The sequence below is a fragment of the Lissotriton helveticus genome, chromosome 8 (assembly GCF_964261635.1).
Source record: "Lissotriton helveticus chromosome 8, aLisHel1.1, whole genome shotgun sequence".
NCBI classification, from domain to species: Eukaryota; Metazoa; Chordata; class Amphibia; order Caudata; family Salamandridae; genus Lissotriton; species Lissotriton helveticus.
In genome coordinates, this window is record NC_136069.1 from 1,435,867,363 (window position 1) to 1,435,893,013 (window position 25,651).

Genomic DNA, 25,651 nt, shown 5'->3' on the forward strand with positions numbered 1-25,651 from the left:
AAGTTACATAGGAAGGAAAATAAGGGATGTCTGTGTTTGCCAGATTTAGCCAATTATGCATGGGTTTTCCTTATAAGGAATGGGAAAATGTTATTGAATGATCTGGATGTTTCAGACATCATGAACATGTTAAATGTGATGCTTTTAGATGTGAAGGGAGGGGAGCTTGGTTTCATCTATAAATTCGGAGATCCCAGATACTTTAAAAAGGTGAGTCTCAAGATCCTGCATGGATTAGCCGCTACATGGTATAAAATCAGAAAGGAGTTAAATATCAACTACTACAGCACTGAGACCAATATTAGTGGCATTGGAAGTCTAAGTGTATCTTCGTATGGTGAAGATACTGTAAAAGAGGCTACTAACTCTTGCCTTATCTCATGGAATATAGCTGGCCCGAAGAACAAATTAGTGTCATTGGACTGGCAGTTGCTCATTGATCTTAATGATATTGTAGTCTTTCAAGAGACTTGGCTAGTCGATCCGATATTTAGAACAGGATATATTAATTTTTACAAACCTGCCACTGCTGTACTAAGGGGGAGACCAATGGGGGGTCTCGTTATCTGGATAAGGCAGTCAGATGGGTATACAGTCCAAGAGCTCGAAATGGAAGGGAAGGACACAATGGCTGTTAAGATCAGAGGACCCGGTGTTAGGGACCTAATAATTATCAATGTGTTCGCTAGAGGACTACCCGGAGGGAAAGCTTCTAACACCATTGCCCATCTGGATTCCTTTCTCAATCAGTGCACAGGAACAACTGATGTAGTGGTTGCTGGCGATTTTAACTGTACGTTCGAACCATTAGACTATAATGACTTAGACCTGGGCAGGAAGAAGATGCCTTATGGGACATCCCCCAATTAACTTAGGCTCCAATTAAGAAATAGTCGGAGGCGGCCATCCAACTTAAAGTGCTGTGTGTGGAGCATGGCCTTATAGCAACAATGGGAGAACCATGTCTGATAGGGATGGTTCAGTAACATTCAGTTCCGGTACAAGAAGCAGTCGGATTGATTATATACTTGTGAACAAGGAATTCTGGCCAAACCTTGTGGATATGAGAATAGAGGATAGGGTGGAGAGTGACCATAATCCCTTGTTGTTACAAATGGCCCGTCTGAATACGTCTCTTGATGGGGATCCCATATTGGGAGTTAAAATCTTACAAAGTAATGATATGAGACGGGTAAAATGGTCTAAAATTATTTTAAAAGAGGATGACCTAGGGGCCATTAACACCTTGGCATCCACAGCTATAGAATATCTCATAGGCAGCCAAGACAAACCGGGCTACGAGTCCAAAGTAACACTTGTGCATAACAATCTTTATAATAAACTAAAAGGTTTTTTTATTACTGAAAAATCCTGAAATAAAGTTACTGCAAAGGCTTCCGTAGAGTCTTGGTATGGTAACACATGCAGGGTGGCCTATAAAGCATTATCCCAGGCGATCCGTACTAAGAACAGGGACAATATCCAACAAGCTTGTGTAGAATATAAGCAGGTTCAACACAAAGCCAAAAAGGAATGGGAAGAGGAATATTGGATAGAATTATATGAAGCCAGCTTAGATAGGAAAATGGCAGGTTTCTGGTACCTCCTGAAATGGGGAAGGGGCTGGATTGGCCAACCACCGATTAACCATGTACCCCCAGAGAATTGGGTGTCCCATTATAAAAAACAATTTCTCTTGGGACAGGACGAATTTATTTTATCTCAAGGGTGCGTGGTTAACCAAATTGGTATACCTACGTTAAGTTTTACTAGAAAGGAAGTTGAAGCTGCCCTTAATAGTGTACATAGTGGTAGAGCCCCTGGGATCGATTGTGTCCCTGCTGACTTGTTTTTGTATAACAAGGAGGTCTGGGCAACTTATATACAGATTCTGGCAAATGCAATAGCAAAGGGCGCCCCTATACCAGACTCTTGGAAAGGAGCTGAGATTTTACCCATTTTTAAAAAAGGGGATAGATCTGACCCAGGAAATTACAGGCCTATAAGCCTGATCGATTGTTTACAGAAGGTAATTGCCAGGCTGGTCCTGAGTCGCATACAAGTCTGGATTGACGAATGTAGTATTTTATCCCCTTTACAGGCAGGGTTCAGTGCACATGAGAGTACCATAGACCAGGTCTTTAGATTTGTTTTAATTTACTGGCATGTAGTCCTTCTTAACGGCGGGAAAATGTATGCCGCTTTCGTAGACCTTAAGACGGCATTTGACTTGGTGCCAAGAGCTAGGTTGTGGGAAGTCTTAGCCGATCAGGGGATGCCAAGGGACTTGTTGGCATTTTTGATAAAGTTACATGAAAGAAATTTTGCCCAAGTCCGTTGGGGACAGTATGGCCAAGTGACCGACAGATTCAATATAGAAAGAGGGGTTCGGCAGGGGTGCGTGTTGGCACCAACCTTATTTTCATTATACATTAACAGGGTTATAAATTACTTTGAGAATCATCCTACCGACGCCCCAAAGTTAAACGGTAGAAAAATACCCCTTGTAACGGGGTGTATAGGAGGGACCCTGTGTATGACAGCTCTTCACAGCCTAGGGCTCCCACAACCCCTCGGGACTCCGCACATAGCAGGGAAGGGGTTGACGCTGTGTTGCCTTCACCCCCTACTGTCTCTCTCTCCTCCTCGCAGGACATGGACTGGGATCCTTCGAATACGGCTGAGGAGGACTGGCCCTTTAATTCCTGGACGCTGCAAGGCAGGGAGGAGCCAGCTGACTACGCGTTTCCGACAAAAGGTCGGGCCCCGGACACACAGGGGTGCTTGTACACCTGGAGGTCGGAGGAGACGAGGTCGGAGGAGCGGAACGAGCGGAGCAGTAAGCGGGAGAATACGGAGAGCGAGACAGAGGAAGGAGGAGGCGGGAGAAGACGAAGAGCGGAAGGAACAACACGGGAGACGGAAGGCGACGGAGGACGGCGGACACCATCAGAGGCCGGGGGAGTACAAGTGGAGAAACCACAGAGGGAAGCTGAGTCGGCGCCAGCTGAGGACGGCAGAAAGCCAGGAGGCCACCGTTCCTGTGAGCCGCCCAGCCACTCACCCAGGGGAGGTGCGTGGCTCCTTCAGGTGCGTGATCGCTTGCGGGGCTGGGTTAGTGGTAAAAGTACATTAGGTACCGCAGCGGGGGAGACCTAAGTCCCGGTATACCTATTCCCGTGCACTACCCCTCCTACCACGTCGGACACTGTAAATTGTTGAGCACCGGTGCATACTCCCTCACACCCTCCCCTTTTTTTTTGATGCGCACGAGTGCACAGTACTTACACTCGGTTCCTGTTTCTTTTCCATCTCCACCATCTGGGAGGTGTCAGAGCCAGCCGCGACGGACTCCGAAGAAGAGCCTCCCCCCAGAACCCCTGAAGGACACAGGAAGAAGGAGAAGACCCATAGACGTAGGAGGAGCCGCAGCAGATCGCCACGAAGGCCCCCCTCCAGTCGAAAAAGCTGTACTGACCATTTACTTTCTAAAATAAACCCACAAGTAACCAGAACAAAGTTGTTGCCTCTTCCTGCCGCGCCCCCACTCGAGCCCCTTTTTACACCCCTATTAATGTTTGCCGATGACACCCTGCTGTCAAAAACCCAAATGGGTCTTCAGATGGCTATAAATAGGTTTGAGATAATTTGCTAGGACTATGGTCTTATAATTAATGTAGCCAAGACCAAGTTTATGGTTCTCCATAACCAGAAATCAGTAAATGGGAAGGCTTCTATGAATAATGGCCCACTTGAGCAGGCAAATGTATTTACATATCTGGGCATTACATTAAGTTCCAAACTAAAGTGGACCCCGCACGTGGACATGTTGTTACTTAGACATGCCCAACTGTCAGGGGCACTGCTCAAAGAACATAGACAATCATATTCAAAGCCTATAGCCCCTATATTGAAAATATACAATGCCAAGATTTCAGCATCAGTCCTATACGGAGCGGAATTATGGGGCTTCAGCAAAATATCTGCTCTCTCGACCTCACAGAACAAATTTATGCGGTCAATAACGGAATTACCTCAATCTGCTCCACTCTTACCGCTCTAATATGATCTGGGCAGCCAATTCTTGGAGGATGTGGCCCGTTTTAGACCAGTGGCATACTGGAGGAGGCTTTGGGTCACAGTGGAATTATCCGAGTATGCCCATGCTCTTCTGGAGGTCAGGAATGCATATGGTACGGGAAAGATTTTGTGGTTGAAACTGGTCAGGCTAGTCCTGAGTGATCTGGGTTTAAACCAGTTGTGGCTTAATCCAACCAGTGCCCCATTCCCGTCACGTAAAGAACTGAAGGGGCTGTACTGGAACATGGTGTTGATTAAAAGATTCTCGTCCCTGACGAGTAATTCATTGTCCAAGGTCATTTTAGAGACCAAACATGTACCAGTTTATGAAAAATACTGGAATCTTATCACAGTCCCAAGTGATAGGAAATAGTATCACCAATTTAGGATAGGTACCCTTCCAATCAAATCGTTTACTAGTAAATGGGGTACTGGGACAATTAAGGAATGCCCCTTTTATCCTGCACAAGTGGAATCTATAGGCCATGTCCTTTTTATTTGCCCAACATGCAAGAACCTGAGGCACAAATGGTTAACGCCGACATGCCAATTGTTGGGAATTACTTCTGGCACAGAAGCACTAAGGATTTTAAGATCTGATGAGAATGAATTCTGTATAATCGCTATCTCAAAATTCTTACATGACAAGTGGTTCCTTCGAGCACATGGTTTGGTTACATGATGAATTATGAGACGGGAACATACTCATCTGTTTTAATGGACCTGGTTTTGTAAGTGGCTGTATGGACGCCATTGTTTTAATTGGATTTTATGATAATTTATTTATAGAAATTATGTACTTAGGCAATATTGGAACTTTCAAGGGCTCTTTGAACTCTGCAACTCTTGGATAATGAAATTGATTTTAAATGAATGGACTATTGTTTTAAATGTATACATGTCTTTCATGAATTTGAATTCGAATACAGACTAATTTGACTTGACTTGACTTGAACTACTACAGCGCATTAGCACCTATTTGGGATGCTCTGGGCTCCCCGGAATGGACAAAGGATTCTTTAGCGGCACCTCAGGGGGAAGCGGGAATATTGTGCTGGAAACAGCTAGTTGAAGATGGTACTCTACTTTCTTGGGAAAAATTGTTGGACAATACAGATAGTGAGCTATCCAGATTCAAATATCTTCAATTGAAAAGTTGGCACCAAGCAGCTGGAACAGACATCGGCACCTCAAATGAGTTGGAATCTGCATTGATAAGGAAAGTGGCAAGAAAGAAAGAGGTGGCCAACCTATACTGGTGCCTGATCGATCTTTCAGAGGGCAATTTCAGACTGCCGATGGAGCTGTGGGAAAAGAGCTTGCCCGGGATCCAGCTAGAAGAACTATGACAAGTATCTTGTATTCCACGGTGTAGGCTGCAAATTTAAAGAGATACCACATTTGTTGTCTCCATAAGGCTTTCCAAATTTGGGAAGAGTGCCACCCTGAAATGCCCTAAATGCACCCAAGAAAAGGTAAAAAAAATGTTCCCCCGACCGTAAGAGACTGGCTTAATTCTGTGAAGTACATAATCAAGTTGGATAGGTTATCACCAAATATTAGGAGAGATTTTTGGTTACCATGTGTGAGTTGGCTGGAATGGTGAAGACAATCCTATGATTATGCCTCTACACTAAGATACTGCACCGCTCCGGTTGCCCGCTGAGTTGCTCTGAGAAAGAGCCAGAATCAATCACGAAAGGAGAGGTTCTGTGTAAAGTGCACCACCTTGAAACAGAGTTCTCTGGTTGGTGCTGATTAGGGGGAGGGGGGGGCGAGAAATTCCAAACATCTCTGTTTTTACTCAAGGTGAATGAGGAATAAATAAAATAAAAAAAGAAAATAAGCACATATGCAATGCCAATTAGTATACTCAAGAGAGGGGTTAGAAGCAATTTAAGAATTCCTCCACCTTCACTACCAAGACATTCTCCTATCTTAGCAAATCCCATTTTAATGGATCAAAATATCGATCATAATCCTTCCCAGGCTCCTGACTCTACCAGCTTAGTTAATTCATGTGTTAGATTCGTAATGTTAGTAACATAGCCACTAAGTTGCTTGTCTACATGTGGTATATAAGTGCAACATTCCCAAGCGTGAATGACTTGCCAAACTCCACCTTTCTTTGCGAGGAGAACATCCAACACAAGGCGATTTTTCATAATCATAGCTCTCATGGCAAGCAATTCCTTATTTATCACAGTTAAGGCACCTGCAGTATTAGTAGCAAGCCAATCAACTAAAGTGGATCATTTTCTCATTTTTGTTCAGTGCCACTCATATAGAAGGTATGAGTGCTCCAAAGATATGACTAACAATCTGGTTAAAGCTACATTTACTACGCCTGATAAATTGTTCAAGAGGAAAATCTAGCTCATTAGTATGATAAACCCTAGAGAAAACTAGAGCTTTGTAGCAACTACCTGCCCAGTTGTGTGGTAGCTGGAAATAAGCTGACATACCACACAGATAATAGATACCCCTTTTGCTAACTTCTAAATTAGTAAGGGATTTCCCCTTAACTAATTAATTGTGGCCACACTCCCTCTACCCTAATTTCGCAACTGTCCAATTTGTCTCTGGCTGCAGTAATATATATATATATATAAAGATCCCTTCATGGTGAGATCAATATTTAACCTTGGGGGTGGCTTCCTTAAAGTTGAAGTACTGGGTTTTTCGGAACCCAGTGGTGCCAGGGACACACCCTAAGACTTCGAGTCCTTCCTGTTTCAGACTACAGAAACACAGAGTCTTCTTGGTGAAGTCAAAGATCGAATTTATTGGCTGCAGACAGTAACAGGTATCCTAGAAGTACAACACGGTGTATATTCTCAGGAGACTGCTCCATCTTACAAAGCCAGCCTACCCTTTTTATACAAAATATTATGCTTTAGGCAAACATTCCTTATTTTACAGTTGACCATTCACATATTTTCACTACAAAGAAAAAGCAGAATCATGATGACAAGCTTATTTTCAGTTTGTCCCGCCCACAATCAATTACCCGGCAAGGCCCAACATTTTTCATCAGATATCGACGGACCTCTAATAAAATCGGGCACCTCCTCCTCGTAAAGCAGGTCATAAAGTAAGGAACAGAGACAGGTGTGTGTAAGATTAGGCGTGGTTTCTGTGCGATGAAAGGTTTATGGTATGTTGTGCCTTGATACTATCTCGATCGGCCACTGGGAGAGGAACTGACCGAACAGGTTCGGCTTCAGGCAGTGGAGTCAGCTTGCCCACGTCACATAGAAGTCAGCAAAGGTGTACGTGTCCTTCAGACTCGTTTTTGGCCTTAGTCACCGGCCTATGTGAGGGCAATCACAAAATGGCTGCTGTACACAAAATGGAACCCGAGGGTTCAGGACGGAATCTCTAATTTCAGGGTGATTTCGTCACTCGAATATGACGAAAATGCTTGTGTATGGTATATTAGTCATTCTCGGTCTGCTGATATCAAAATCGTCATGATACGATGATGTTTATGACACGGGCCAAGAATTTTTCAGTACCACAGCCCTCCTTTTGCCCTTACATAGGCAATAACCTATACTCACGCTAATCTGAGTCCAGGTCTATATTCATAAAGTCATTGAGATGTTGCTGTAGCATCAACCTATTACTTAGCTCGTCCCTCGATACAGGTTTCCTTACACACGATGTAGCACAGAGGCCACATATAGCAGGAGCACACTGTACGCACAGACAGAACAGGAAAAGAATGGCTAAGATCATCCCAATGACCATCAGAATCTTCCATCCCTAGGCGGATAACAGTTCCCAGAACCACCCCAACAACGACCAATCTCCTTTATCCACATGAATAGATTCAGAGATCTTATGTAGTTTGGAGATGGCCTGGTACACTGTTGGAGCGTTATCTGGAATGAAAACACAGCAACTCGATTGGATCACTCTACATACCCCACCTCGGTCTGCAAGTATGACGTCTAACGCGACCCTGTTCTGAAGGGACATAAGGCGATCCGACTGGAGCTCAGCAGTCAAGTTACTAAGGGCACCGGCAGTTTCAATACGGTGGATTCAACCACTCTCGTCAATTGCCTTATGTTCCTGCTGTTAACCATGGGTCCCCAAAACGGCAGAAAACCCTTAAAGAAGTCTCCCAATTCTTGTCCTGCAGTGTCTTCTTTACTGAAAACACCTCTAACTATCCTTGTCTTGTGGTAATCTGCCGCAGCTGTGTAGGTGGGAGGCAACAGCAACGAAACAAAACATGTGCCCGAGAAGTCAGGGGGCAACTATGTGTAGGCTCTATCATGACAGATGAAATAGGTGCCCCTAGCTGCTAGGAACGAAGAGGAACTCTGGGAGGCAAAAACATACGTTTTAGTGCAGATGCTCTTCCCTAACTGAGCTCTGGGATTCTTGCCATTACCTTGCAGACATACGTGACCCTGATGGGGTACAATCCAAATCGGGGAGGATCTCTTAGCTCCCTGTTTTTCATTCAGAGTAACTCCATATCCGGTCACGTTCCATCCAATATATGCTAGTGTCTCATCTCTCGGGATAGTCTCATAGGAAGTATCTTCCCTAATCATATCTACTATACCCTTAACTAGAGCACTATTCTTTGGATTATCTTTTACAGAACGTAGGGGGTAGACTTCATGTCCGTAGATGAACATTGTTCTGTATGCCCACACAGAACCATTATTGCTGAATGGCAGGACCAGATAAGGGATACCTTTGTCCATTGTATGAGGCATAAGACCACACACCCAACAGTTAGTCGTGTTCATTACTAATTGGTGTTGGTGCAAAAGCTGAACGAAGGAGTTATTAATAAACTCTAATCTCCTTACGGACTCATGTTCAGGAAAAGGGTGAAAAGAATGTGAGGAAACAGTAGAAAGAGGTATGGGCTGTGTAGTGGGTGCAAATGTCACTCGAAAAGAGAATAAAACATATCCTATTAAAAACATCATTACAGTTAACAACATAAAAATGCATAATATCAAAAAGCGTTTCTTGGTCATCATTCTACATATTTTAGCTTTAAAGTTCATCTCTTTGGCAGGTCTCTCAATCTCGAAAAACTCCATCCTCTCTAATTGCTGCTCGCGATGGTAGGGTGTTCTATGCTAAGGAATGCTTCTGTCAGTCCAGGGCAACTCCCTTAGACCAACCAGAACCGTCGACCTAACGTCTTCGGCTGCACTCCAAAGACTTCGGCAACCGCGACCCTACAGCTGAACCCGGATGGTGGTTCGAAAAACAAAAATAAAAAAGTTTCTCAGATGAGAGAGCTGCACTTCTAAAAATAGTAAAGAAAAGGAATTTTTTATTAGTCCATAGTTCTCGGTCTCAGATTATAGCGTCTTTTTCCAGGTAATGTCTGGTCCTGGAACAGGAGTTCAGGCTCTGTAGTGTCCAATCGAATTGACGGTGGCACAGCTTCTTGCAAAAGATTGTCACTTTCACGTTCAGAAATTGTTCCTTTTATACGTGCATCGCTGAAAGGCAGAAAACGAGGCACAGTCTCAGTCTCAGAGTCAGAAACACCCTCCTGGACCCACCGGTCGTATAGGCAGAGGTAAAGGGGCCCTCTTGCAGTGTACGCCGTGGATCCAGTTTTTCTTTCCTTCCACTCGAACGGCTGATCTTGTTGAGAGAAGGACTAGGTGGGGTCCGGTCCAACGGGACTGGTCATTCTTTGTCCGCTGAAAATTCTTGACAGCACCCAGGATCTAGGATCGATAGGATGTCCTGGAGCTTCAGAGACCTGAGGCAGAGTATCGTGAACCTGTTGGTGTAAAACACGCAATTTAGCCGTCAATTCATACAAATAATCAAGAAGTACAGGGTGTTCGATCTCACTGAATTTTGTCGGCCTTGGCACTCCCCATATGTTGGCCGGGCGGCCGAACACGATTTCGTATGGACTAAGTCCCACTCATGAATGCACAGTCATTCTTGTTGATAGGAGTGCTAAAGGCAGAGCGTCAGGCCATTTAAGACCAGAGCTCGCTTGAATCTTGGCCAATTTCAGTTTTAGTGTGCCATTGTAGCATTCTACTAGTCCAGCTGATTGGGGGTGATTTGCAGCGTGGAATTTTTGCTGGATACCTAGCCCTTCACATACTTTCTTCATCACTCGACCCACAAATTCACTCCCATTGTCACTCCAGACCATTCTTTGCAAACCGAACCTAGGGAAAAATTCTTTGACAAGGGCTTTAGCTGTGGATAAGGCAGTGTTGTCTTTCAGGGGATATGCTTCTACCCACCTCGAAAAGGCACAAACAACAACGAGTACGTATTTCAAATTGTTGCACCTTTCCATGTGGATGAAATCTAGCTGCAAAGCCTCGAACGGATACGTTGGAGGCGCAAAATGACCAGCCGGAGTTGGGGTTCCCCTACCAGGATTGTATTTCAGACACACCATGCAATTCTTGACCACATTCTCTGCACACTTAGGAATTCCAACATTTTGCCATACTGGAGCCAACAACTTACAAATCCCTTTCACACTGATATGAGCCATTCCATGGGCCATTGTAATCACTGCAAGCACATACGCATCGGGTAACAACCATCTCTGATGCTCTGACAATTCGACCCAACAACCATTTGCATCCATTTTACCCATACTCTCTCTCCACACACTCAACTCTTTCTCTGTAGCTTCAGCTTAAATAGACTTCACACTCTCTATCGTGTCTTCACACATTCCAACGTCACCAACCCATCTTGCAGGGCCTGCAACATACATTCGACTCATCACATCCCTTGCTGTTTCTTTTGCGACTTCATCAGCAAATGCATTGCCACGACCAACCTCATCAGTAACCTTTTTGTGCGCACTACATTTCACAATCGCAACTTGCAATTGCAAAGTAAGTGACTCGAGAAGCTCATTCACCAACTGACCATGCTGTATCTTAGCTCCATGCCAAGTCAGAAACCCACGTTCTTTCCACAATCGTCCAAAACTGTGAGCCACACCAAACGCATACTGGCTGTCGGTATATATGGTCACTTTCATTCCTTTTGATAACACACACACTCTCGTAAGTGCAATCAACTCTGCTGCTTGAGCTGAATTGTGTGGGATACGTGCAGCTTCAACAATCGTATGCAAAGTTGTAACAGCATATGCTGCAGTCGTATCTCCATTTGGAAGCTTGAAGCATGAACCATCCACCCATAAGGTACCATCACACTTCACAAGAGGAGTGTCTTTGAGGTCTATTCTCCCTTTCGTTTCTTCTTCTGTCCTGAGAAAACAATCATGCTGTTCAGAAGCATCTGTCTCTGCTACAATCGGCAACAACGTAGCTGGATTCAACGTGTTGCATCTCTTTATGTGCACATGACTCGCTAAAAGTGTCAACTCGTAACCTGACAATCGAGCACTAGTTAAGTGCTGTGTCTTTGTCCTGTTTAACAAAGTGTCCTCTGCATGTGGAACCATTACAATCAACATATTATTCATCACTAAACCAGCAGACTGCCGAATAGAAACAGCTGCTGCCGCTGTGGCTCTTAGACAACTCGGCAACGCTTTAGCTACCGGATCCAAAGTCGACGAAAAATACGCGCATGGACGCTGCTTGTCTCCGAACAACTGTGTCAACACTGACAATGCACAACCTTCTTTCTCATGGACATACAATGTAAAGGGCTTACTGTAGTTGGGGGTACCCAACACAGGAGCCGAACATAATGCATTGCGCAATTCGGAAAAACTTTTCTGACACTCTTCAGACCATGGAAGGGGATTCGGTGTATCTTTACAAGTTAATGCCACCAAATGTTTGGCCAACAAAGAAAAATTCGGTATCCATTGTCTGCAGTATGATATAATACCCAAGAAAGCACGCACTTCTCTCTGTGTCATTGGCACACTCAATTTCGCTATTGCCTGAATTCTTTCTGGGGTCAGTTTCCTTCCCTCCTTCGATAAGAGATGACCCAAGTAGGTCACTTCTTGTCGACAATATTGCAATTTTGAAAGGGACACTTTGTGGTGCAACTCAGACCAATGACGCAACAACGACAATGTGGCTTTTTTACAGATTTCCTCAGTATCTGCAGCCACAAGCAAATCGTCAACATACTGAATAATGGTAGCGCCATCAGGTAAAACAATCGTGTTTTTAAAGCCTGACTATATATCGATGGACTTTCACAGTAGCCTTGAGGAGCGCGTTTGAAGCGGAAGCTTCGGCCTCCTAAACTGAAGCCGAAAATATCCCTGCTCTCCTCGGCAATCGGGATGCTGAAGAAAGCATTCTTCAAGTCAATCACCGAGAACCAGGTCGCGGAAGCTGGAATCATAGTCAATAGGGCAGTGATATCAGGAATAACTGGAAATTGTGGCACAACTATTTTATTGACCTCTCTAAGATCAATCACAAACCTGTAAACAGGTGGCTGAGAAAGGTCAGTACGCTTCAAAACAGGCAGAACAGGACTATTGCAAACGTTGCCTCTTGTCTCTTCAATTACATCTTTTTCAATCAAATCGTAAATGATCGCTAGCAACGCTTTTTCACCTTCACTAGAAATTTTATATTGGGGAATGTGTGGCATTTTAACATTGGCTTTAATGTCACAACATATGGCGGTATTTCCAAAAGACCCACATCATTAGGACCAGTAGCCCAAAGAATATCAGGAAGAAACGACAATTCTGTCGGAAGTTTATCCTTCGACAAATACATTGGAGAGACCACTTTCTTACCCAGTGTAAGTTGTACTCCCGAAGTAGAACAATACAATGTCGCATACAATCTTTTCAACAGATCCAATCCTAACAAGTTTTCACCACAACCTGTCGTCAGAATAAGAGGTGCTTCGAATTCACAAGGTCCAACAGAAAGGGACATAGGACTAGAAATCGGGTTCCTAACCGGGGCGCCAGAAAAACCTACTGAAACATTCATTTCGCCAGACAAAGGTGCGCCAGGGAGTTTAGAGTGCATAATAGAACTCTTTGTAGCACCAGTATCCAACAGAAAAGGCTCTGACACACCTGATGTAATCACCTCAACGTAAGGTCCACTCTGATCTACTGGAACTGAAACAACTCCCTCTCTTTGTCTATGGCTGTCCTAGCAATCATTACCTTCCATATTCTCATCTTCTGCATAGTAGTCATCAGCATAGTACTGAGCCATCCTACCAGACACGTTATTCTGCTGATCAAAGCTATTCATTGAATTTTGAGGCGGAAAGGAACGCGCGTTCTGGAGGAAATTTCCACGTCCTCTACCTCTAGAAGCTTGTTGAACACCTCGACCTCTTGCACCAGAAGCACCATTCATACGCTGTAACAAAATAGGACAACTATACTTGAAATGACCCTCTTCTTTACAATATGAACACTGATTGGGACCTATAGGAGCACGCTGTTGAGGATACTCGAACCTTTGCGAGTTCCTCTGAAACTGCTGAGGTTGCTGATAGTTACTCTGACCACCACGAGGCGGATACGCCTGTTGTAAAAGAACCTTCGTCTTTAACTCTTTAGTTTTCTTGTCTGCTCTATCCTTCTCATCTTTATCTCGATTTTCATAGTACTGTGCAGTAGCCAATATCTGTGCTGAAGAGGAAACGGCCCAAGAACTTTCTGAATCCTTTAATTTCTTACATAACTCGGGAAGCAAATTGTGCACAAACTTGTCAACGAACAACCGTTGACCACCTTCTGTACTCATATCTTGACCACTGTGATCGATAAACGTTTCTTCAAACCTGGTGAAGAAATCAGACACTGTTTCATCTTTCTTCTGCTTACATGCAGACAATTTGTCCCAATTCACTCGCATATCAGGCATTAAAGTCTTCATGTACGTAACAATCTTATCAGGGAGGTCTGCTACTAAAGGCTCAGGTTTAGCACCACCAACCTGTCGGCCGTCTGCAGCACCAATATTAGCCCATGTGTCGCCTAATTCTTGCGCATGATCTGTATGACGAATTAAACCCCATAAAGGCTGTGGAACAACATTGCCGAACAACACGTCTATGTTAGCTAAATTCATAATACATGAGCCTGCAGTCTGTGATAATTCCTTGTAATACCCTGCAGGGTTTTTACGGGGGTCAGGTAATGTCTGTTTAAGGGCCAGAACTTCGGCTCGCTTCCATGGAACATGTACCCAAACACGCTGAAAGTGTCCCGGAACAGGTGGATTAGCTGCTTGGTCCCCATCCCTCCAAACTGGGGGAACTTCTCTCATGGGATATTGTCTCGCCTTCTTCTTAACGGAGGAATCAGGCTCGAACAACGACTGAGAAATACCCTCACTCCTAAATGACAACAATGTCGCAACTGCTTTCTTAACATCTGAACCCACAATTGTGCCTTTTGCAAACTCGAATCGGACACGACATAAATCAGGCGGATTGGGTCCCAAATCATTTTCCTCCAAATCCTCAAAAAGAAAAGTACACATTGTCTCAAAAACGTACCTCTGCTTTGGTGCTTCCCACTGATGGAAGACATCCATAACAGACTCTAGCTCATATCTTGTCGGGTCGGTAACCCATTTATGTGCTAAATAATCCAATGTTTCCTGCTCTCTAGAGTCAGGCAGTTGACTACGTAGCTGTTTACGCGTTGAAACGGGGGTCATACTTGACGCCCCAAAGAGAGGATATAGAAGACTAGCAACTGTATCAGTCATTCTCTGTCGAACAGAAGGAGAAGTCGACGAGTGAACAGGAGGAAAAACAGAGTGAGGCAGGGTACTCGCAGATGCAGACGCAGAGGCAGTATCAGGAGGAATACCAGAAAAGGTAGTCGATGCGGTAGGCAAGATCGTAGGAAGTACAGATAGAGCAGGTAGCAAAGTCGGCGGCCCTTGAGGAGGCTGCGCCAGAAGAATAGGAGCCAACTGAAGAGGAGCTGGCGGCTGTGGAAGAACCTGAGGCACAACAATCGGAGGTTGCACAACTAAAGGTTGCGGAGGTGCTGTAGCACTCTGCGCATAGGGGGGTGGCGAACTCATTAGAGGATCTTTTTCAAGTTCTTTTGCTGCATCTTGCTGAAGAGGCGGCAAAACTGGATAACATTTATCAATCGCCATTTTACGTTGCCTGTGCAACTGCTCACTTGCCTGTTCTTCTTCGTTATCTTTATACTGCGTAGCAGCTTGCATTATCGAGATACCCCTTTCTCTCTTATTTCTCTTTGCTAATTTAATTTCTTTCTTTTTGGCTTCCTTACGCCATAGGCGGAAAGAGTCAAACATCGCCGACCGGGCTTTCTTCTTAAAAAGTTTAACCTCTAGATTATCTAAGATGTCCGTGTCAAAGCTACCATATTGGGGCCATTTTAAAACACCATCTTTTCTGGTGTATCGGATCCATACTTCATTATATGTGATGGGGCCTACGCCATGTTTCACATACAGTTCATAGTTTGGAGTTCCAATCGGAGGAACCGGACAAGTCCTCCAATCGGGAATCCTTATTACAACCAAGACAAAACAAATTTCCAAGTCTGCTAAGACCAGGCATCTGCGCTCTCTAGTCTAGCTTCAAACTTCAAAGGATTATCGAATACGATAGTCTCGTGAATACACGAGTCCCTCGGCTTTGGTACTTGCAAGTTCCAAATCAAAGATCCCAAGGGGATACCCAAGCTAAGAACCAACTAAGGACTGGGAGACGCTCTACTTATACTTAACTGAGGTATCGATGACGTCACCAGAAGACTCGTCTATCGTTTCGCTCTACAAATCATCAAGGGTCCAAAACAGGGCGATAGTCAGGGCAGCAGCCCTTCGTAGCCGTCGGGAAGCGGGGAACCTCGCAGCAAAGACTTTCGGACCACGTCGACATACAGGGGTCATTGAAGTGGCGGCCTTCCTCCAGAATTTTCACACGAAGCTCCTCACGAACCTCTGGCTTGGACCGGTACCGCTGATATCGCCCCACGTTGGGCGCCAACTGAAGTACTGGGTTTTTCGGAAACCAGTGGCGCTAGGGACACACCCTAAGACTTCGAGTCCTTCCTGTTTCAGACTACAGAAACACAGAGTCTTCTTGGTGAAGTCAAAGATCAAATTTATTGGCTGCAGCCAGTAACAGGAATCCTAGAAGTACAACACGGTGTATATTCTCAGGAGACTGCTCCATCTTACAAAGCCAGCCTTCCCTTTTTATACAAAATATTATGCTTTAGGCAAACATTCCTTATTTTACAGTTGACCATTCACATATTTTCACTACAAAGAAAAAGCAGAATCATGATGACAAGCTTATTTTCAGTTTGTCCAGCCCACAATCAATTACCCGGCAAGGCCCAACATTTTTCATCAGATATCGACGGACCCCTAATAAAATCGGGCACCCCCTCCTCGTAAAGCAGGTCATAAAGTAAGGAACAGAGACAGGTGTGTGTAAGATTAGGCGTGGTTTCTGTGCGATGAAAGGTTTATGGTATGTTGTGCCTTGATACTATCTCGATCGGCCACTGGGAGAGGAACTGACCGAACAGGTTTGGCTTCAGGCAGTGGAGTCAGCTTGCCCAGGTCACATAGAAGTCCGCAAAGGTGTACGTGTCCATCAGACTCGTTTTTGGCCTTAGTCACCGGCCTATGTGAGGGCAATCACAAAATGGCTGCCGTACACAAAATGGAACCCGAGGGTTCAGGACGGAATCTCTAATTTCAGGGTGATTTCGTCACTCGAATATGACGAAAATGCTTGTGTATGGTATATTAGTCATTCTCGGTCTGCTGATATCAAAATCGTCATGATACGACGATGTTTATGACACGGGCCAAGAATTTTTCAGTACCACAGAGTCTCCTTGCCTTTCCGAATGATGTGTTCTGCACCAGTCTTCTTTTATTCCCCTTCTTCGTCTATTCTTATCCTCTCATTTAGTTTGTCTACACATACTCTCTCATCTTGGTTAAATTGGCAGGGTACATCATGCATGCTCAGATTAGTAAAGCTCACTTTTGTCACGAGAATAAAGAATGTCATCATATACTCACGCTTATCCCTTAATTTAGACCCTTTGTAAGAGCAAGAAATATGTTTAGTAGCCCACAAATATGAACTTTCCTCACTGACAATCAGCTCATTCTATATAGGATCAGTAAATCTGAATAAAACTATTTAATTGTATCCTGTTGATAGAAAAGTTTTAAGAAGACAGAGCAGGAGAAGAAGTTGGATGGGGTACATGAAAATATGCTGCTCCTTCAGTTGCAGAAGCATGGAGATAAGAACAAATGAAATAATCCTGGTATGGTGTTCCTTTTCGTCTGAAGCCTCAGACAACTCAAACCTGGGGCAACTCTAGGAATCATTGGATGCTGGCTTCTCTTCTTCCTCTTTGGATCGTGCCCTCTTGGTTTGGGAGGAGAATCCAATTTGGCAGACAATCACCCTTGACGGTAGTGTTGGTGACCAGGCTCACCTGGTAGGGTCCTATTTAGTGCTCCTCCGAGAAAGCCTTGGGGATGTGTTTGTTGACATGAAAATAATCCTTTACCTCCATGACCTTTACTTACTCAGAGAACATTTGGTAATGCACATTATAATTATACACACTCTCATGCCATGCAACATGTGAAACTTTTTTCTTAGAGGATATTTGTCTAAGGGTGAGAGTGGTTGAAACATGAGGAGGGATATCCCCTCCCAACAAATAAACATCCAGCAGATATCCAAACACAGGAACCCAAATGGCAACTACCAAACTCACAAACAAATGTTTGCAGCTTTGCTGGGCCATGTTCATTTAAATCAGATTAAGTTAATCTCAAATAAAGCGTAGTCATCTTTATCCTATCTCGAAAGCTACAGTGATTTTTAGTCTGCATTAATAAAGGCATAAAGGAGCTATCATCTGCTGACCGTTGCCCTAACTCCCTGAATATTCTTTCAGCTTTAGTTGGTTGTCAATGGGTATATGCTCTTGTTGTGGTATGCCCTAGTGTCAGGGAGGGATGTCAATGTCAGTCAAGTCATCATCAGTGTCAAACTTGATGTTTGCGAGATATGCAGTCAGGGCTCGAATGCTTTCGACTGATCCTTCTTTCTGTTTTGGGTCATTTGGCACTGATCACATCTAAGCTTTCTTCCACAATGCCAGTCTAGTCAACCTGCTCCTGTTCTTCTAAATTCCCTATCTTCTCTTTTTGTCTCTGGTCTCTTCTTAGGCATCAACGTTTTTTTTCCGGGTGGTTGTAGTTTTTGGCCAATCTTCCTTGGAAGTGCTCAAGATCTCTGGCTCTAATGAAGCTGATTCCTTCTCTAGGTGGAGCTTCCTTGTCCAGCTGCAGCCTCTGGTTCCATAGGGATTTGTGTGGCAGATTAGTTCTAGCCTTCCACAAATGTTCACTCTCCTTGTGAATGCGTATTCTCAATCCAGTCATTGGTACCACAGTGATTCCTGACAGCACTCTCATCAGTCTTTGGCACGGTATAATGTTCATCTGTAGGGGATTATGGAGCCCCAGTCTGGACTTCCTCTTCTTCTGAAGCCTCAGACACCTCATACCTGGGGCAGCTTGAGATATTAGTAGATGTTGGCTCTGCTTCTTCCTCTTCATGCCTTGCCCTCTTGTTGTGGGAGGCGTGAATTCAATTTGGCAGAGTAGCACACTTGGCGGCACTGTCGGTGACCAGGATCACTTGGTAGGGTCCTCTCCAGCTCCCCTCCATGCAAGACTTGCGGACGTGTTTCTTGACATGAATCCAATCACCGGGGTTCGGGTCATGCCCTGGGGACCTTCAGACATCTGGAGTAGTGGTGTGGACCTCATGAGAGAAGGAACACATCCCATCAGACATTCCTTTGCAGCACTCGAGGAACATATAATCTGTGATATTCACAAGAGTAGTCACCTGGGCAGAGGGTATTCGCATGACTCTTCCCATCAACGCCTCATAAACAGACAATCCAGTTCTCTTACAAGTGGTACTTTGAATGCTAATGAACACCAAAGGAAGAGCGTCAGGCAATTTGTGCGATGTGGAGACACAAGCATTTGCCAGTTTTACTTTGATTGTCTTATTTAGTCTCTCTATAACCTCTGTAGCTACAGTGGAATCTCTGGTCAATCCTTATGGCTGTACACAGTAACTGCATTACCTGACTGTTAGACCTAGCATTTGTAGCAGGTGTACCCCAAGACTTTTTGGCCTCCTGTTTTTGACCCATATTTCATTGGTTTTAGGACTCTGGGCACTTTACCACTTCTAATCAGTGTTAAAGTGCATATTCTCTCCATGTAAATTGTTTTATGAGGTGTTTCTCATGATTGGCATATTTGATTTACTAGTAAGTCCCTAGTGCAGTGCACTGTGTGTGCCCAGGGCCTGTAAATCAAATGCTACTAGTGGGCCAGCAGCACTGGTTGTGCCACCCACACAAGCAGTCTTTTAAAGGTGTCTCAGACCTGCCACCCCAGTGTCTGTGGGCAGTTCTTACTGCCATGTCACCCTGGCAAGTGCACCCACTTCTCTCTTGCTACATGTAAGGCACCCCTAAGGTAGGCCCAAGGTAGCCCCATGGGCAGGGTGCAGTATATGTGAAAGGTAGGACATGGAGTAGTGTGCTTTGCATGTCCGCAAAATGAAATACTTTGCATTTAGTTTTTCACTATTGAAAGGCTGTCTTCGCCATAGGTGATTATTGGGGTTACCTTGTAACATTTTACAAATGTAACTTTCAATTAGGAAAAGATAGAGAAATGGAGTTTACGTTCCCTGAGCCCAGAATTTAATAACACAAATTTTATTAAAGATGGCTTTTAAATTGTGTGTTTGAAAATACCACTTTAAAAAAGTGGGCTGTAGGAAGTTGGCTCAGTGTATACTATACCAAAGTAAGTATAGTGTGCACAGAGGCCAGTGGATCCCCAGAGGTATACAGAGGCTAAAATATATAATACTAAAAGCTCTATTTGTTGTAGTGTGGTTGAGTAGTTAGGCTTATCAGAGGGCTATGTTAAGCATTTATTGTACACACTCAGACAAGGAATGATGGCACACACTCAAAGACTGTATCCTGACCAATTGTTTTGTATAACAAGTTATTATGCGGCTGTTTTATTTCTAGAACCAAGAAATACCCAGTTGCAGGTAAGTAACAGTTTTCAAAGTATAAATACTTTCAAAAATGCAGTATGGATTGTTTTGCAAGGCAAGATAAATGCTTTACAGTCTTTTGTATTGGTCAATTAGTTACAGTAGCACTTAGCAATGTAAAAGATAGACAGTTGTGTGCAATAGATAGAATGCAATGCAATCCTATTGGAGAACATCATTGTTATACATTAGCAGGTAAGTACTCAACTTACAGTTCCCGTCTTCAGGTGTTTGGACTAACACTGGGCAAAGGTCAGTTCAAAGTAGGTACTGCACCACCAGCGGCCCTGGGGTGGCTGGGTGCAAAGGTCACTGAGCCCAATGTTAGTCAACGGAGACTGGGGGTACCTAGAAAAGGCACAGGTTGCAGGTAAGTACCCGCAGTTTCAGGGCAGAGGCCCCAGGGGTTAATATCAGCAAAGTGGGGGCCACAAGGCAGCAGCAAAACTACAACACCAGCGTCACAGGGGCAGACAGGTACCGGGTGCAAAATCAGCGCCAGGAGCTCAATGTTTCAATGGGGAATTTCAGACGCACAAAGAAGCTGCAGGCTTGGACCAGGAGGCTCAAAAATAGAAAGTAAAACGTCTGCCCTATATGTTTCAATTTAGAGGCTCATAGAGAGTCCTACAATAACATGCACAAATTTGAGCTCACTAACCACGGCCTGCACATTCAATTTTTCCACACAGCTTTAGAATAAATATATTTTATTTTCATTTTTCAAGATATAAATGTGATGAAAAAAGGGGGGTGCAAGGACCTCAACATTTAAAAATATATACATGATACAATAACATAGTCACAATCAGAGAAAATATACAAAACCCCTAAGCACCCTCTCATCATTCATTCAAATAAGCATACTCATTTATCCCACAGAAACCTCACATTCAATCCATTCATTAACATTTATGCAATCCAAACAGCCTTGAAAACCTTCAAATACAAATACACTGATGTTGTTCCGCGATATCCTCTCAGCAACTTGCTGGGGAGAGATATGGTGCTATTCGCAGAACAGATGTTCACAACGCCGACGCGCGTTTCGGTGCAAAGCCAGATCTACGACAGCACCTTCATCAGGACATGTACACGAGGGGGGCACAACAGGGGTAACACACTTTTGCAGCCGTGGTAACTCTGTGAAAAAGAAGAGGGGTTTTAAACAGTCTGTTATACATTTGCATTTTCTTTTTTATATAATAAAATATAATCCCTTAGATTTATACATTATTGTGATATTTGAGTTCCTTATTATATCATACTAACAGTCTTATTGCATACAACTGTAGTTTAATTCACAGAGAAAGTTTCAGCAAGCTCAAATCAATGCAAGACATCCTATAATTCAAGGCATTTACAAACCAATGCCATTTTTGATATACAACAAGCCCAAAAAAGGTCAAACGAAAATGGAATCCCTGTAATCAAAAAACATGCATTCATCAAACAATAAGAAAGACACAATCAAAGAAAATATATATTACAGAAGATCATATGGAGAGATCAGGTTCGGCAATGGTATCTATTTTGGATCTATTTCTCCCCTGCTAGTCTGCCCTCTATCCACTCCAGGGGGCCCCGAATTATATTGGACCAGGAGTCTGCCTGAAGGTGAACACCAGTTGGAGGGCTGGGTGACTCACCAACGGTTGGGTTCCCCAAGGCCAGAGGGCTGAGGATGCAGGGGTACATTTTAGTGTTGGATTATTTTGGTAGGAGCCTGTTGCAGTCAGGGGGACCCTTCGTGTAGAGACTGCAGGCGACGTTGTGGGGTCCAGGAGAGGTCAGCTACTGATGGAGTCAAAGTCTGGATCATTGGGGAGACGTCACTGGACAGGTAAGCCAATCAGGTAAGCGAGGTTGTCACATCCTCCTCCCCAAAGAGCACAGGCACAGGCAAGGGCCCGAATGCAATTGTGACACCTAGGGAAATACAGAGGCCAATCCCCCAGGGTACGGAGGTTCCAACAACTTCGTTCTTACTAAAATTGGAACAGACTATTGAACGAACACTCGAAACTACCCCCATTAATTTAGGAAGAGTTAAGGCCCCGAGAACTGCACAAATGGAGGGTTGGAGTCCGCTGAGTTTAACTCAGCACCAAGACTTAACCGACCCAATTGATGAACCCACTTTTAAAGACCTTAACTTGTCAGCTATAAGAGAAGTCCAGGACATAATGGCTAGGGCACTGTTATGGCAGTCCGCAAAGATGGAACTCCAAATCGATCTTTTGCAGTCGATAGCCCAACATTTGGTGTGCCAAGATGATAAGCTGGCAAAGCTGGAAGTCCAACTTAGCGTCCAACAAGCTTATGCCGCCAGCACCAATTCCTGTGACGTCTTAATTGATAAATGGGCAAGTCTACCCGAAGTCTTAAAAGAGATGCTTGCATTAGCAAGGGGTCAGGGCGAGATAACCACGCAAGAACAAGCCGCACAAAAGCTACCACCACAGACGACAGAGCATGCCGAAACAGCAACCCTTAGCACAACGGGCAATAGCGCCACAAAGGTTCCCCTAGTAGGGCCCCGCACTAACTTTATTTCGGCTAATAAAGGGAATGGGGACCCCGAGGCCTCGGATCTCGAGACCGTTAGTGATGACCTGTCTGTTACTACCTCTGAAGTGGAGAGGGTCGAAGGAGCATTAGCAAGTGCCAAAGCTCCGTTATCAAGGAGAGCCAAAAAAAGACTTAAAAAACAACTTAAGAAGTCCAAAGTTAGAAGCAGAAACACATCCTCGGTGGTATCAACCCTGGGCGACACTGAAACTAAACATATCCCCAAACCATTCTTCCCCATTTTCATACCCAAGCAGGTGTCTAAAATGGGCAAGCCATGTGACGCACCTCTTTTTCGCGGTGAGGCCCAAAGTCAACAAATCCCTCTCATGGAGGGTCAAACTAATGAGGCTCTCCAACAAAGGCCTTCACAGGTGGCCGTCGCCACATCATTAAGTGCCCCCAGCCCTTCCGGTTGGGCTCTGAAACATGAGTCTGTAACAAATCCCAAACTACAACAGCGCGCACAGCTAGTACAGTCTAGAGTGGTAGGTCTACGAACTGAGGGGCAAGGGAATCAGCAACCAGGAGTCGCACTCAAAAATTACCTAAATTTAACATCAGACCAGGGGGAGTGGCAAGGATGTCCGAGTGTGGTAGGTCAATCAAGCATGGGGCCCAATGGGCAGCAGCCAGAATCCACTCACATAAACCCTTTAAATTTCAATAACCAGAGGCTTAAGCTCCAGGGAGAAGGGGTGAGTTTGTGCTACATCACACAAAAAAAAAAACAATCCACCTATGAGCTGCAGTTAACCCCAAGGTACACAGCAAAAGGCCCATTTGACATCTTGAACAGGTCCAACATTGTCCGCCTCTTTGGCCATATTGCCTCGCTGGCCCAAATCACCTCAGAAAATATTGAGTGGGTGATATTCAAGAGATTGGAGATAGATACTCATGCCGATTCCACCATGATTGGACTTGCGAGTCAGCAAGTCCAACAGGCTGTCCTTAAGGAAGCAACACTGTCCGCTGAATGGGGCATTGACGTCGCTGCTCCAAGAACACTGAAATATCCACACGTCCTGTTGCCGCAACAGGACGCACATGAACCGTCATCTATTCTTAAAGGCATAAGGCACACCCGCCCAGAAATAGGGGCGAAATCAGGGCGGGCAAAAACCCCGCTAAAAATCAAAATCCAGCAAAACGACGGGCAACGGAGCGTGCAGCGGCATTTCCAGACATCGGATCACCTGGAGGCCACATGGAGACAGTGTCACTAACCTAATAAACAGCCATGTAAAAAACGCCTGCTCAAATCCACTCAGGGGCCTAGTCCGCGAGTTATCCATCATTTCATGGAATATTGCGGGGGTGAGTAACATCTTTAGGGACATAACTACACCTGAATACCTCGCACAAGGGGACATACTGTGTATTCAGGAAACCTGGGCAAGGGCAACGACCGCCATTGGTGGCTTTTACGAACATCTTAAAACAGTGACCAAAAGGACAATCTTTGGACGCCCGTCAGGGGGTCTCTCTATCTACGTAAGTCATGCGTGCAAAATTAACACAACTGCATTAAAGTTGGAGTCTCCTGATCTTCAAGCCATCCTAATCAGTGGGTTGTCATCAGGTCAAAAATCTCACCCCCTTCTATTAATTAATTGTTATTTCAACCCAACTAAGTATCAATCCTCCCAGGCCATGGAATCACTTATTTCAATTTTGGAAGATCTTTTAATAAATTGGAAGGACCAAGACGTAATAATCGCGGGCGACTTCAATCACAGAGGCTTGGGTTTAATTCCGGAGGCTCCATCAAGCAAGAAGTCACCCTTACTGACTGAATTTCTCGCAAATTTTAAGCTGCAATCCACCCATGGAATACAAAAAAAGACCCAACCTGAATGGACCACCATCCCGACTTTTAGAAATGTCTCTACTATAGACTACATCTTTATCAACGAAGGGCTTGCCCACAATCTTTGCAACTTCACAGTGGACGACAGAGAGGAAAGCGACCATAGGCCCCTCCGCGCCACATTCAATCTGGCGCGGGTACTAGCAGAATTACAAGTAGTTATTGGAACTACCACGGGGGAGGAACATCACAAAGTGCTTAAAAGAATAAAATGGTCAACCAATCTCTGTCATAGCCTGCTAGACTATGTAGCTAGAAGGGAGGAAGAACCTAACCCAGTTCAAACTAAGAACATCATTCATCTCTGGGAAACTCTGACCTCCGACTTATTGGAACGCCTGGGCAATAATCATCACTCAAGAAGTCGCCAATTCCACTCTGATCCTCGCCGTGCAACATCGTGGTGCCTGTCACAGTGTAAGCGTGCTCTACATAAGGCAATCAGGGCACAAAAGAAAGGCACTCATTTGTCAGGGAGATACTCCATTGCTGCTCTGCGAACAGACTATAAAAAGAAAGTCTGGGCCCACAAAAAACGGCAGACTGAACAGAATTGGTTGACCGTGTTCTCCTTAATCAAAGGAAATGACAATAGCAAGCTTTGGCGTTTCATTAACAGTCTGACCCCCAGAGGAGAGCAAAAGGAAAACAGTGTTGCAGGGAAAGCGTGGGAACAGTATGCCAAAGGGTTGTATACCTGCGAGTCAAATCAGGCCACTGCAGGAAGCCATGCGTGGTCCAAGGTGGCGGCGGAAATTATCGAACCCGAAAGAGCTACGTCAGAAGGCGTAAATTCGACCTGCACCAGATTGTTCACAGAAATGGAGGTACTAAAGTGCATCAAGGCCATTAGAACTGATGGGGCTCCAGGCCCAAATGGGATTCCGGCCCAGGTTCTGAAAACTGCCTCAGCCTTTTTTGCATCCAGACTCACCCCTTTATTTAACCATTCTTTTGCCACGGCAATGTTGCCATCCTCTTGGAAAGGTTCTATTCTATTCCCCATCCATAAAAAGGGGGACCACACAA